Genomic DNA, 16,376 nt, shown 5'->3' with positions numbered 1-16,376 from the left:
AAAGCCTAGCTGGAATGTGTTGGCTTTCGCCACCCCTTTAGATTAGTTCCCTGTGCCTCTGTCCAGCAGAGCCATTGAAGTGATACCTGGAGTAAACTTTTTGTTTCCCATCCACTCATCAAGGTTTCTCTTGAAGAGGGTTAGCGAGGAGCTCTGCCAAATGTAGATTGGAATCTTGTTCCAGAGCATGGGAAGTCTCTGGGATAGGAATCTATCCCTCCAGTAAGTCGTATTTATTGTTGTGGTGAGGTTTAGATCCCTGGACCGTGTGGCTTGAAGGGATATGGTTTTGTTTAGGTGGAGCATGTCCATCAATTCTGGTTTGGACATGGCCTTGTATGTCAGTCAGAGATCGCCTCTGATTAGGTGGTATGCAACCGAGTTCAGCTGGAGTTTCTTCAGTCGAGCAGCATAGGGCATCTGCTTGAGGCCAGTGATCCTCTTGGTAAGGTACTTCTGTGGTCTTTCCAGTTGTTGCAGGTGTCTTGTAAGGTACATCCCAAATGGGGCATTGTACTCTATGATGGGTATGATGAGTGATGCATAGAGGGGCCCAATTACATCTTTCGATCTGGATGCAAACCCTTTTGTGATAAGGTGGGCTACACAGAAGGATTTTCTAACCACTTTGGCAATGTGATTATCAAAGGAGAGGTTACTATCTACTTGGGTCACCAGATCCCTTATTACATCTTCCGTATTTAGGGGGCTACCACCTATGTGGTAGTTTGTGGGTATTTTGTTTTTTCCAAAGGGGATGACTATGCACTTTTTGGCATTTAGCTTGAGGCCATGGTTTTGACATCAGGTATTTGTCTCAGTGAGACCATTTTGGAGGATGTCTGTGTCAGCCAGAAAGTCAATTATTGCCCCTAGTTTGCAGTCATCTGTGAACTTGGTCAGCCATAGTCCTCCTGTGCTTGCCAGTACCTCTGAGAAGTATATGCCGAACAGGAGGGGTCCTAGGACTGAGCCCTGGGGAATGGCACTTGTAACCAGTTTAGAGTCAGACCTAGCTCCCACATCTCTTACCATGTGGGTTCTGTCCATAAGCCATTTGGCAACTCATCTCATGACGTAGGGGTTTATGTTCAGGCTGATGAGCTTGTCCATAATACCTGAGTGGGGAATGGTGTCGAAGGCCTTTATGAGGTCTAGGTAGGCTGTGTGGACTACCTTTCCCTCGTCTATAGCCTTGGTAATTGTCTCAAAGAAGTCCAACAGGAAGGCATGATCTGCCCTTAACAAAGCTGAACTGCATAGGGTCCAGTGTTTGGAGGTTCCCAATGTCTTTGTTAATGAGATCTATGATGTTGTGCTCCATAGCTTTGCAGACCAAGCTAGTCAAGCTTATAGGGCGATAGTTCCCAGGGTCCGTTGTGGCTCCACCTTTGTGGAGTGGAATAACCATTGCTGTGTGCCACTCAGTGGGCACATAGCCTGTGGAGAGGCTGAGTTTGAACAGTGTGTTTAGGTGAGGGGTTAGTTCCTCTTGGAGCTCGTGTAGGACGCAGCCTGGGACACCGTTCGGTCCCATTGATGCTGTGTTTTTGGCTTTGGTGAGGGATGTTTTAACCTGAGTGTCTGTGATTTCAGGGGCACTACATTCTTCTGATATAGTTATGGGCCCTTTTGGTGGTGAGAGGGGGGTGAAGTTTGCACTGAACCTGTCTGCCAGGATGTTGGCTATATCGGTCGGTTTAGTGTGTTTTGTGCCATTCTGCACTAACTCCGAGCGGATCTGAGAATTGCCACTTAGATTCTTGACATAGCTAAAGAATGCCTTGTAGTTATCTTTGGAGTCCATGGCAATTTTTCTTTTGAAGCTAGCCTTGGATGATTTTATGAGGGAATGTAGTTTCTTGCTGATACTGATCTGGGATGTCTTCCCTTCTTGGGATTTTATTCTTTTCTGTACTAGTTTCCTCCTTCTATTGTATAGCTTGTTTATGGCAGGTGTCCACCAGACTGGTTTCCTTTTCTTGGAGGAGTGAGTCTTGGTTTTGGTTGGGATACCATGATCCATGCATTCTTGTATGTGCCCGTAGAGTGCATTAGTAAAGGATTTTGCAGCTTGGACAGCGTTATCCTTTACCATGGGGGTTTTGAAACTTCCCACCTCAGTCTTAAGTAACGTGAAGCTGTCTACAGAACAGCTTGGTCATGGCTATAATTTGGCTGCTAGAAAACAAAAAAGTATAAAGACTTCTCATCTTCTCTTTGTTGATGATTTGAAACTGTATAGCTCATCAGATGAGGAACTGAAAGCACAACTTCAAGTTGTCAAAACTTTTTCAGATGATATAAGAATGTCATTTGATCTTGCTAAATGTGCAAACGCAACATTTAAAGCAGGAAAACTGCAGCACCAAGAAAACATCAGTTTGGGACAAGAATGTGATATAAAAGAACTTGAGCAAGACAGAGTGTTTAATATTTGGGAATTGATGAAGGATCAACAATAAAACATGACCAAATGTGAATAAAACTTAGTAAGGAGTACTTTGGAAGACTTACATTTATCCTAAAAACAGCATTGACATCTAAGAATAAAATCCAATCTGTAAACCAATTTGCTTTTCCTGTCCTAACTTACAGTTTTGGGAGTGACTGACTGGTCCCAAAATGTGCTGGATAGATTAGACAGAAAAACAAGAAGGATGTTTCATGCTCACCAAATGATTTGTAACAATCAGTGTATACCAAGGTATATATATATTCCCCATTCTGAAGGAGGGATGGGTCTCCTTGAAATTGATTGCATGTATAGATTTGCAATTGTGGGACTCCACACTTATCTGCTGACCTCAAAAGACCCAAATGTAGTGAACGTTTTGAAACATGAGGAGAATAAATCTAAAATGACTTCCCTGCTTAGGCTAGCAGAAACATATCGGCATCAAGCAGGATTGGAAATCAAACCAGAAGTAAATAAAAATCAGGCAGCAACTGTATGTGCCAAAAAAACAAAAAAAAAAACATAAGGTGAAAGGCCAGATGAGAAGGCAAGAAATGTGAAAAAAGTATAAATATAGTTGCAAGTATAGAAAACTTCTGGAAGAACCTCATGTTGATCACAAACGAATGCAAGAATGGTTAAGGAGATGTGAATTTAAACCAAGAGATGAAAGGTTAATATTGGCAGCCCAAAATAGTGGGCTACGTACAAGTTGGTTTACAAGTCCATTGAACATGTGGGAGAAACAGACAAATGTAGGTTTTGTAAAACAGAATTTGAAACAGTTGCACACCTTTTTGCTGGTTGTGACATGGCAGAAGGACTGTGTACTGAAAGCAGTGGTGGCTGGTAACCTCAAATCAAAGGGGGGCTGCAGAAGACAGATAAATGGGTGGGGCCAATGAGAAAGGGTGTGGTCAACCAGAAAGAGGTGGAGCTATGCTCAAAACCACAAAAACTAGGACTTTAATTAAATACGCTGCCCTGGGTGCCAAACCATCATTATGAGAGCCAATCAAGACAAAATGAAGTGTAGAAGAAAAAAATATTTAAATGCAGCTTACTTAATATCTGGATGGAAACAAAAAGGTTGTGAGGCATGAAAAAATACATTACTTTTTAAGTACATTACTGGAATGCCAGTCAAAATCAAGAATAAAAAAACAAGCAGCACTCAAATCAAACCACTTCTCCTTGCACTGCAGTTCTAATTATAATTTATATGCAGCTTTATAAAAGTACCAAGTCGCATGCTAAAAGTAGCAATCTCTGTGATAGCCCCACCTGCTGCCTGACAACAACTATCTACTTGTTTCATGGGGAAAACATGATCAAAGTAAAAAATGAACAGCAAACAAGAAACAAGCTCAAGATACATTGCTTAAAGGATTACTGAACAGGTTATGGACCTCACATGATAGATTGGCATTCTGTTTAGTTTATGGGCAAAGCCTGGCAAGATGACTGCAAGTCTCCAACAAATGTACTGAGCTTCTGAAAATACTGTAATCCTGTCATATGCATTTCAGTACCTAAGGCTTATATGTTATCTAGTTATGTAAATATTCTCTGCATGGCAATAACAAAAAGGCTTTCAATGTTGGTAATTATTTAACAGTATGCTTATTAAAGCTTACTTGAGTCTTATAATCTCAGACAAGCTTACCTTATGGCCATTAAAGCATTGCTACTTAAATACAGACCAACAGGCACTGCAACAACATGCATTTTTATGAATAATAAGAAGTATAAATCAACGGTATAAAAATATGACAGAAAACCAGAGCATTCTGCAAAATCAAGGACAGATGAAAAGCCACTGTAGTACTTGTGTCTACCTTGGATGGAGGGCTACTCTGCACACTTACATTGCATAACTGCTCTTTACCTTGCTTGGACACATCCAGAGTCACTACAAGGGGGAGTGGAGTGCAACAAGTATGTCACAATTTGAAATGTCTCTGGCTGATGGTGATGGCCCTGACACATTTGTCATACCTCTCAAACTCAGAGCAAGAAATCTGGACAAAGCCATGAATGGAAGCGGGACAAAGGCCCACAAATAAGGACAACTTTTAAATATTGCTCTTATAAACTTAGAAAGATAATAGAATAGTAGGTTTTGCATTAGTATGAATTTTCTGAAGGGTATGAAATCTGAAACTCAAATATCTGTCATTATTTTCTAACTTCAATCTTTAATGATTTGCCACTAATTTGCCAGAACACCAACATTTTATGAAAAAACAGACCAAAAATGTGATGATGCAAAAATATAAAACAGTCACACAATACAGCTGGGAACCTGTCAAAGAAGGGACACTTTTTTTAATATTAATACTGTTAAATTGAGCAGATGACAAAATAAGAGAATCTACATGCATTTCTGAAATAAAAGAAATCTATAACTCTGATCATTACAATTATTTAAAAATTGTAAACCCTCCATGTTTTCTTCCAAAATTGCCATTTTGTGGAGGGATTATTAGAGGGAGAGAAACATTTTGAGCCAAAATCGGGGACAGTTGAGAGGTTTGGATAAACAATTCTATAAAACGATTTATTTGCGTATACCTCTCGACCTCTTAATGCAGGAAATCTGGGCAAGGCCAAATATATTGAGGGAATATACAAACAGTACTAAAAATTGCTCTTGTATAAACTTAGATAGTTGATAGAGTAGCAGGTCTTGCTTTGGCATGCATTTTTCTGAAGGGTATGAAGTCTGAAACTCAATGTCTGTCATTATTTAGTGACTTCATTCCTAAATGATTTGCAAGAAAACCAGAAATTTTATGAGAAACAAACCAAAAGTAAGAAGCAAAAATCTATTCAGTCTGCAAAAATCTGGACAGTTGAGAGATGTAGTTCAGCCGGGGCTGTCTTTGAGATTGCCACCCTTCCCCCTCACAAAATCATGGCCAAATGGGGCCTCCCCCTGCAGCCATTCCAATGTCCCATTACTTGGCTATTTTGCCCCATTTACCATAAATACTGTGATGTGCATACTGCTTTACTTCTACAATTATTTGGATTTCATTTAAAAGTTTTATTTTACATTTTACAGCACAAACACTAATATACATCTGCTAAACAAAGCAATGCAGTCTCACAATGAAAATAGACTTAGCATTAAAACTTCTCTGCCCTTGAAACTCACATTCATTGCAACAGCATACATCTGGCCAGTGGCAGATAAAGATTAACTTTGGGCTGTTTTCAAATCATAGGCCCCTTGCACATGAAACATACATGTGTTCTTTGATACACCTTCCTGAGTGTATTAAATTACATTGTATAATACAGTACAGTTGTTAGAGGGTGTTTTAAATGTATTGTTTTGAACATTTTTTCAGTAAACAATGAAACATAATACAAGCACTAATTATGACAAAACTGTCCAATTCAGAACATTTCCATCATAAAAGTCTACTCAAACTTCTACCATCCACCAGTATCAGTAAATATGCACAATCTCTACAGAAGTAAAAGTAATCTAAATAATTCCACATTAAAGAGATCTGTAACTAATGAAGAGGTTGCTGCTATCAAATAACTTTATAGTTCATTGTTTCATCTACAAATAAAGTGCCTGTTGCCCTTGAGGAATAAATTGCCTATTTTACATTAAAAAATAAGCTAGTAATATTGCAATAGGGACTGGATGGCAAACTGATAACAGGTTCATAGTTACTAGGTATCTCCCCCAAAGAGGACATTATAAGGACTGCAGCATCTACCCCCTTTAAAAGTACAACACAGTACAGTATCAGCAATGCATCTACATACTGTGGGAGTGGAACCCACATCCTTCTGCATCAAAAGCAAGTACACTACCTGTTGTGCTATTAACAATGCAAGCAGAATCAGCATAAGCAGCACTAAACTTCTCTTCCCCTTAAGCTTTCAGCTCCTTGTAAAATCCACTTGACACTCAACTGTATCTCTCAACTCTGCAGCACAAGAAATCTGGAAAAAGCCACAATTTATTGGGGGGGACAAAAGCCCAAAAACCAGGGACACACTTTAAACATTGCTTGTATAATCTTGGAATGTTGTTGTAATAAAATGCTGTATTACCACCATGCATTTCCCAGCCATGTCTTGAATGCAAGTCCTGGTACACTACAGGCAGAGCAACATACCCCTATGCCAAATCAGCTGTTTCTTGAAAGACAGGAAAACTTAAACTTAAATGGTTATCATTTAGTAAATTCAGTTCTCACCATAGCTCTCAGCCTCTTAGCACAAAACACCTGGACAAAGCCAATCATGGGGGAATACAGCCCCCAAACATATTCAGTGAATTCAGTTCTCACCAAAACCCGGACAAGGCCAGTAATGGGGGAATACAGCCCCAATAATAGGGAAACATTTCAAATATTGATCATGTAAACTTAGAAAATTGCAGGAATAAAAGGTTTTGTGTTACCATGTACTTTCTGAAGAATATGAAATCTGAAATCCATGTCTATCATTATTTAGTGCATTCAAAATCCAGAAAACCAGAGGTTTTATAAGGAACTGAACAAAAATATGAGGCAAAAATTTGAATAATTTTCACAAGTGGTGGTGGGTAGGGAATTCAGGCTCTTGCTACCTGTATCCAAAGTACAGGGTTTGAGCTTGAGTTATTCTCTCTAGCCATCAGGTTTGAGCCTGAGTTATTCTGTCTAGCCACCAGGTATATTTAACTGGGGCATTTCACACACACACACACACACACACACACACACACACACACACACACACACACACACACACACACACACCCTATCTGAGTTTGGAGTCAATCCTTCCAGCTTCATCTGAAATGCAACTTCAAAGTCCCAACCGTGCAAAAATGTCAGTCCTGCCTCTCAAACTCCATTGAAATTCAATTCACATTGTGGTCTTGTGAGAGCAGCTACATTCTGAAGATGTTGCAGTCTGATCCCCTTCCAGTCTATCTAGTTGTAACCACATAGACTTTTGGGGCATCTGTAGTCTGATGCCTTCTTTCCTAATCCAGACTGCTGTTTAACCAGTCTGGATTCCTGCATACATGCGTGGAGTTCAGGAATGCTGACCATGCATGTCCGGAGTTTCGGGACTTGTTAATTATTTTTTTTACTTTGTTTTTATTTTCTTTTTACAGCTGAGGTTGCTGCAGTCCTGCAGTCCAATAGCACAAGCCGCCACTGACTGAAAGGCATAATAATGTGGTGAAACTGTTGCACTGGGGATTGTACAAACATTATGGTACTGAAGTGGCTGAAAAACATTGGAAATATGAGCCACAAAGCATCATAGAAAATTATGAAGTTTACATCACATGGGATCATCAATTACCAACAGTTCAAAAGATAGATTCCAGAAAAACAGATATAGTAGTCCAGGAAAAGAAGACAAAAGTAGCATTGATCATTGAAATCGCAACACCTAGTGACAACAGTGTCCTGCGTACAGAGAGATACAAAGTCATAAAATATCAGGATTTGCAAGCAGAAATGAGAGCAATGCGGAAGAAAGATACACAGATAGTTCCAATACTAGTAAGAGCAATGGGTCTTATAAAAAAAAGTCTACAATCCTATTTAAATACAAAACCAATACATGTAACTTCATACGAATTGCAGAAGGAGTCATTACTGGGCACAATGCGGGTGCTGCAAAGAGCACTTTTGGCCGACATCAAAGAGTGAAACAATACTAATTTTATAAACTTTAATCGTACTTTGACTTAGGAACGAGGTCCATTCCCATCATGGCAGTAGACACCCAAAAAATGTGGAGAAATAAAAAAAAAATGGGGATTAACCCTTATGTCACTAGATGGGTAGCCAATTGGCTCACAGAACACATATGGTCAATGTTGGTGACCCAACCTCTACCAGTAGAGCCATCACCAGTGGCATAACAGAAGGATCTTTGCTGGGCCCCTTACTGTTCGGGATATCTTTCTTGGAAGTCCAGGTGAAAGTAGATGGCCTTTGGCTTACCAAATTTGCTGATGATTGCAAATTAGGTACAATCACTGAACACCAATGATGTTAACATGTTACAGGAGGGGCTAACACAGATGAATGATTGATATGAAAGTTATGGTCTACAACTAAATGCAAAAAAGTGCCATTATGGTTGCCTTTGGCAAAGTGTAATTCCCTGCTAATCCCAGTATTGACAGCAACCCCTAAGCTCAAACCCAGTATTGTGAGACCTGGGAACACAGGTAGCAATCTGAACTTTGACCACCAAGTTTCCACAGTGGTAAGGAAAGCCTTCTACATTGTGCATCTCATAAGTAAGGGCATCGCATCCAGGTCTGAGGATGTTATAACACCACTATATTCGACCCTCATCAGACCACTAATAGAGTACAATGCTGCCTTTTGCATGTATCTCACCAGACACGTACAGCAGCTGGAGAGCCCACTGGGGCTTCTCACCAAGAAAATAAAGGGCCTCTGAACCATGCCATGATGTACACTGAAAACCCTATCACTGTACTCTGCATTGTATAGGCTGCTGAGTGGTGACTGGTGCCTAGCTTAGAGGGCAATTTCCGACTCTGCCCTGATGGAAATGCTGCATATCTGCAATTGTAATGGCACAAGAGTCACTCACTCAAGGGATCTCAAACTAGACTTGTGACATTAACAGAAGATGCTTGAGAGACAGTCATATCTGCCAGAGACTGACATTCTCTGGAATACACTTCCAAATCATGTGAAGCAGAGTTTCTCACTGACCCTATTTAAGCACAACCTAGTCAAATGGACTGACAACTGCAAATTCACCCTGGGGGTAGCATCCATGCCCTTCTTGGATGGGAGTAGTTGGTGTTGACCATAGACTCATTCTGTGAATGATATCCATCTAGTAAGGACAATTGGGGCTACTTGGGTTGAACATAGGTTCATAGGTTTATAGGTAGGTACTAGGCTATCTGCCCAAAGGCATTTATAAGCCTAGCCAGAATGTGTTGGCTTTTGCCACCCCCTTAGATTAGTTCACTGTGCCTCTGTCCAGCAGAGCCACTGAAGTGATTCCCGGGGTAAATGTTCTGTTTCCCATCCACTCGTCAAGGTTTCTCTTGAAGAGTGTTAGTGAGGAGCTCTGCCTAATGTAGATTGGAATCTTGTTCCAAAGCATGGGAAGTCTCTGGGACAGGACTCTATCCCTCCAGCATGTCCTATTTATTGTTGTGGTGAGGTTTAAATCCCTGGAGCATGTGGCTCTAGGGGATATGGTTTTCTTTAGGTGGAGCATGTCCATCAATTCTGGGTTGGACATGGCCTTGTATGTCAGGCAGAGATCACCTCTGAATAAGCGGTATGCAACTGAGTACAGCTGGAGTTTCTTCAGTTGAGATACATAGGACATCTTTTTGAGGACAGTGATCCTCTTGGTGAGGTACTTCTGTGGTCTTTCCAGCTGTTGCAGATGTCTTGTAAGGTACATCCCAAATAGGGCATTGTACTCTGTGATGGGTCTGATGAGTGATGAGTAGAGGGGCACAATGACCTCTTTTGATCTGGATGCAAACCCTTTTGTGATTAGGTGGGTCACATAGAAGGATTTTCTAACCACTTTTGCAATTTGACGATCAAATGAGAGATTACTATCTACTTGGGTCCCCAGATCACTTATTACATCTTCCGTATTTAGGGGGCTACCACCTATGCGGTAGTTTGTGGGTACTTTGTTTTTTCCAAAGGGGATGACTATGCACGTTTTGGCATTTAGCTTAACACCATGATGTTGACACCAGGTATCCGTCTCAGTGAGACCCTTTTGAAGGATGTCTGTGTCAGCTGGAGAGTGAGTTATATCCCCTAGTTTGCAGTGGTCAGCCATAGTCCTCCTGTGCTTGCCTGTACCTCTGAGAAGTATGTGCTGAACAGGAGGGGTCCTAGGACTGAGCCCTGGGGAATGCCACTTGTAACTGGTTTAGAGTCGGACCTAGCTCCCGCAACTGTCAATATGTGAGTTCTCTCCGTGAGCCAGTTGGCAACCCATCTTGTGATGTAGGGGGTTATGTTCAGGCTGGTGACCTTGTCTATAATACCAGAATGTGGAATGGTGTCAAAGGCCTTTGCAAGGTCTAGGTAGGCTGTGTGTACCACCTTTCCCTCATCTATAGCCTTGGTAACTGTCTCAAAGAAGTCCACCAGGTGTAGGAGGCATGATCTGCCCTTAACAAAGCTGAACTGTGTAAGGTCCATGTTTGGAGGTTCCCAATGTCTCTCTTAATGAGTTCCATGGTGATGTGCTCCATAGCCTTGCAGACCAAGCTAGTCAGGCTTATAGGGCAATAGTTCCTGGGGTCTGTTGTGGCTCCACCTTTGTGTAGTGGAATAACCATTGCTGTGTGCCACTCTATGGGTACGTAGCCTGTGGAGAGGCTGAGTTTGAACAGTGTGTTTAGGTGAGGGGTTGGTTCATCTTTGAGCTCATATAGGACGCAGCCTGGGACATGGTCTGTTCCCATTGAGGCTGTGTTTTTGGCTTTGGAGAGTGCTGTTTTAACCTGATTGTCTGTGATTTCAGGGGCTCCACATTCTTCTGGTATAGTTATGGGCCCTTTTGGGGGTGAGAAAGGTGTGAAGTTTGCACTGAACCTGTCTGCCAGGATGTTGGCGATATCGGTCGGTTCAGTGTATTTTGTACCATTCTGCACTAACTTCAAGCAGATCTGACCATTGCCACTTAGATTCTTGACATAGCTAAAGAATGCCTTGTGGTTATCTTTGGAGTCCTTGGCAATTTTTGTTTCGAAGCTCACCTTGGATGATTTTATGAGGGATCATAGTTTCTTGCTGATACTGATCAGGGGTGCCTTCCCTTCTTGGAATTTTACTTTTTTCTGTACTAGTTTCCTCCTTCTATTGTGTAGCTTGTTTATGGCAGGGGTCCACCAGACTGGTTTCCTTTTCTTGGAGGAGTGAGTCTTGGTTTTACTTGGGATAGCACAATCCATGCATTCTTGTAGGTGCCTGTAGAATGCATTAGTAAAGGATTTTGCAGCTTGGACAGCATTATCCTTTAGCATGGGGGCTTTGAAACTTTCCACCTCGGTCTTAAGTAACGTGAAGTTTGCTTTTGAAATGTTTTTCATGGTGGTTTCCTTGTCTGGGGGTTGGGGCGGAATGTGGATATCCACAGTGATTTGTTTATGGTCAGATCTAACCAGTGAGGGTTTAACCTCCGGTGTGGAACATCGGTCGCCCATGTTGGTGATCACCAGGTCCAATATGCTGTCACCTCTGGTGGGAGTGTTGACCAGCTGATCCAGGGCATTTGAGTTTATAAATTCTAGGAAATGTTGGGCAAGGGAGTTAGTACTTGAGTAGTTCTCCCTGTTAATGTTTGGGTAATTGAAATCACCCACTATTAGGGTGTTTGTTAGGACCTTTATGTTTCCAGTGCTTCTAGAAATGCAGAATGGGTGTCCTGGGACATGGTGGCTGGCAAGCAGTTTTGCCCATTGTTAGTTGCACGTGGAAGATCTCTGAAGTATCTTGCTGTGCCACTAACCTGGAGGTGTGGGTATCCTTGATGAACATGGATACGCCCCCACCTTTTGTATTTCGGTCTGGGTTCTGTGGCTGAAATGTATGGTATGAGTTGTAGCCTGGTAGTGCTGGAGTGCTCTCTGCAGTCTTAAACCAGGTTTCTGTTACTGCACATATATCAATTTTCTCCATACTGAGGAGTGCCTCAATTGCATGCATTTTGAGGTTTAGACATCTGGGATTGAGTAGCACTACCCTCTATTTTTTGTTACTTGTGCTATTTACAGCATTGCGTTTGTCTTTTGAGCCTTGCCTAAAAAAGGCACTATGGGGGTGGCAAGAGCCTTGGCCAGTATTCGAAAGCCTAAGGGTGACAAGTGCAAGCCATCTATAGCAAAGCAGCATGGCTTGTCGAGCATGTCATCCCAGGTGGACAGACACTGGATCCCCTTTGAATGACACCAGAAATTTAGCCTATTGTTGAAATTGATAATTTTTTCTTTATACCGTGGTATCATTCTTGGTGAGGGCATGATGCTACTCAAGGTCAGGATCATACCAGCCTGTACTATGTGATCAGAGAGCTCTTCCATGTCTCTTTTCATGTAGTCCAGGGAGGTATGGCTCAGGTCATTTACACCAACATAGACAATGACAGAGTTGTATTTGTACTTGTTCTGGAGTGACCTGAGTGCTTGTGTTATGTGGCAGATCCTGGCACCCGATAGGCAGCTAACAGTAACCTTCTCCTTATTCAGCCTAGTGAGTGGGACATCAGTGTGCCTGACTATAGAGTCACCTATTACTAGTGTGTTGGGCATGTTATTTTGCCTTAAGGGCTGTGATTGCATGGCACACTGGTTTTGTAAAGTATGTGTTGCATGGTTTGTGTTGGGGGGTGGATGTTGCTTGGATATCTGCTTTGGAGGTCTCTGCTGCTTTTGCAGATTTTTATTTAGAGCCTCCGAGTTTGTTTTCATGTATTTATGTGTGTTTTTTGCTGGTGCTGGTTTAATGGGTCTATGTGAGACTGGTGGTGTGATGCAAGTACTTCCCTTCTCCTCTTGACTGTCTGATCCAGTCTTGGGTTGAGAGAGCTTAGCCTCCAGTTTGGCTGTATAATTGCATCTCTCGCATGTATTAGTGTTTGGTGGTAGGAGGAGAGGGTTGTCTGTGTACATGAGGCAGTTATAACGTTGCCTCAAAATGCCCAGATTCACCAGTTGGACTGGAGAATACACCTGAAACTGCCTTTTGGACATGGCTGGATAGGTACAGTGAACTGTTTTACTGATTGACTGGTAAGGTCGAATACAGAGCCTTGTCCTTCTGCACAGTATAGAGGGGTCTAGTGCTTGGGTTTATAAGTGCTTGCTATGAGTTTTGAGCAAGTGCCGGACTGAGAAATGAATGGCTTGAGTGCTTAAGTTGAAAGTTTGTCTAGTTCCATGGGAAAAATTGAAGACGAGACTTTGTGGAGCCGGGAATAGTTGTACCCTAGCTAACTGGCACTGCCTGGCATGCAAAACCGGGCAAATGTTGTTTTTATAGCAGGGGAAATGAAAGAGATAGAAATTAGCCCAAAATGGCCAATAAACTACTAATTTCTGGGCTAAAACCACTTCTCCATGGACAGATAGGCTGCTCAAACTCCCCTCTCTCACAGGTGAACAGAGAAACTTCCTTCTATCCAAGCAAGGGGTTGCCAAACACAGAGATTTGTAATACAGCCCTGAATTCAACACTAACCTGAAAACTGGACTATACTAGCTTAGAAAGGTAGGAAGCAACTATATGTTTTTTTTTTTGTTTTTTTTTTTTTCAGAAACGAAAGCAGGTGCAATCAAAAATACTTTAAATGCACAGAAAACGATACTTATTGTTATATATCTCAGATCAGAGTTGTAGTCAATGCCCCTAGTAATAAAGTAGGAAAAACACAAATACAGTAAAAGCAGATGAATAAAGTGCAAAATTTTATATATATATATATATATATATATATATATATATATATATATATATATATATATAAAACAATAGAAAATGAAGAAACTGATTTAAACAAGTTACCTAATTAACCAGACAAAAGCCCAAAACTGAGCCCTGTTTCCAGCAGTCTTCAATCAGTCAAGTTCTAACTGCACACTCCTGCCATTAGGGTGCAGGGGAATCTTCTCCAAAAAAAAGATGGCCTGGATCAGTGCTCAAGTTATACGTACAGAGCTAGATTCAGCAGGCCTGAATCTGGTCTAAGCTACAGCAACAAGGTGCACCAATTTCAGAAAAAAAAAACAGTTCAAATAAGCAGGCACAATAAGCCTGTGGCCAGAAATTCCCAGCTCAGAAGGGCAGAATCCAGCCTCTCCTCCCACTAGAGTGCAGAGCACAAACCTTCTTAATGTAGAATAACTGGCCTGAAGCCCAAGTGCTTAAACCAGAACTAATACTCTTTTAGAATAGCAGACACTGAGCCTTCAATCAGCAATTCCCAGCTTAGAAGGATGTAAGCTACCTGTCCTGCCACAACAGTGCAGACCACAAACCTTCTTATTGTAAAACAATTGGTATGAAGCCCAAGTGCTTAAACCAAAAGGCTTAGAATAAGTTACAATTTAATCAGGCTTGTAAGGACTGTAGGGCTGCTAGCCTAGTAACCTCCTATGAAACTATGAACCTATGTCAACAGTTCTCAGGAAGCATATACAGCGCTTATAGAAGGAGGATGTAATGCAATGGCAGCAACATCCATCAATACATTAGCTCACATCACAGATTGTAATACCCTCTTGTAGCCATACCGTTCATCCACAATTCAATATAACACATGTCAATAACAGCACAATTGACTTGTCAACTGTTCATAGGGTCATAGGACATTATTAGGCTAATGGCCAACATCACATGAAATCCTAGCCATTATTATACCATGTTCAAATAAATCACTATATCTATATTATGGAAAATATCAAGACTATTGTGCATATGTATATATTTGTTGGATTACATTACATCCTACCATTGTCCATATGGGACATGTGGACTACAACATAACCGAATTAGCAGTCACACACGCAGTGGTCTGGAGATGGATTGCAGAGGTTCATGGAAGGACTCTGCTTCATGATGTGTGTATGCATATTTGACATGAGGACATGCTCTACTCCTCTATACTGTTGCTGCCAATACTACCTTGTTAGTGCCTCAGCCTCATATTATGGCACTGCTATTTACTGTTATATTGTTGTTTCCCTATCATTTAACAGTACAGGAACATCCAGTGGAGGGACAACCATGCATTTTCAAGTGCAGACAGACCAGGTATGTTATAGCAATATTGTCATTGCTTTCAACAATGTGTAGCACATGTGATACTGTACCTGACATCTTTGTCACTATTTGTCAATATAGGCCCATCTGGTGTACAACTACAACATCCATCAGATGAGTATTTGCAGTCAATATTACTGTGTTGTATTTGTGATGCTGTCAGCATTCATTTTGCTAAATACATGACTGTGCTGTCTTTCTCTTTACTTTCCCACTGCAGGATTCACAGTACAGCCCACAACCTCTACACCACAGGAGTCTGTCAGTGGAATGCTATTACATATGTTTCATACCTGTCCTTGCTGTTAATTCTGTAGTTGACCTCCATTAATACTGTGTCCTTCTTACCATTCCTAGGTCAGTCTGTATCAAAGTCCTCAAGTGCATGTATGAGTGGTATGTATATGTCACACATTCTGTATGTTTTAACTGTTCTCACCTGGTTAATGGTGTAAATTATGTGATCAGTAATGCTTTGTTTCCCCTACACTAGTTGAAGCTCATCCCAGTGCAACACTACCATCTTCCCATTAGTGTTTGCCAGGTGTGTTTTTTTTTCTTATGCATCACATGTGTCATGCATGCTGTCCATGTAAACAGATTATATGCTTATTTTATGTACATTCCATGAAGCATAAATATGTTAGACTGCAAGTGAAGTTATTATCATTTGCAACATTGCAATGAGATATATATGCCTTATATCTTTGAAATCAATCATGTAATGTAAGTACAATGTCTTGATTCATGTCTTTGTATCTTGTAAAACATCATCTATCTGTGTTATCCAGCAGCCCATCCAGCGATCGTGATGGTGTTCAAGACGTGTTTCAGCATGGTTATGGCCCCAGCAAGGAGGACCTTGAGTTGTTTGAAGAGTCCATCCATGATGTTGGCCATGATATTGTAGCAAATGTAGCCTCAGATATGGAGATCCACTTGTCTGGCCATTCAGAGGATGTGACCACAGTGGATATTGAACATGGCTAGGCCGTTGACCAACATGCCACATTTGAGAGCACTGCTGTTGGCAGTTCCACACAACAACCAGAAACAGGGTGTCAATGTAGACTTAGGCGAACAGATGTTGT

Source organism: Protopterus annectens, chromosome 1.part0 (assembly GCF_019279795.1).
Source record: "Protopterus annectens isolate FY-2018-M chromosome 1.part0, PAN1.0, whole genome shotgun sequence".
NCBI classification, from domain to species: Eukaryota; Metazoa; Chordata; order Ceratodontiformes; family Protopteridae; genus Protopterus; species Protopterus annectens.
Note: the sequence above shows the minus strand (reverse complement) of the source record.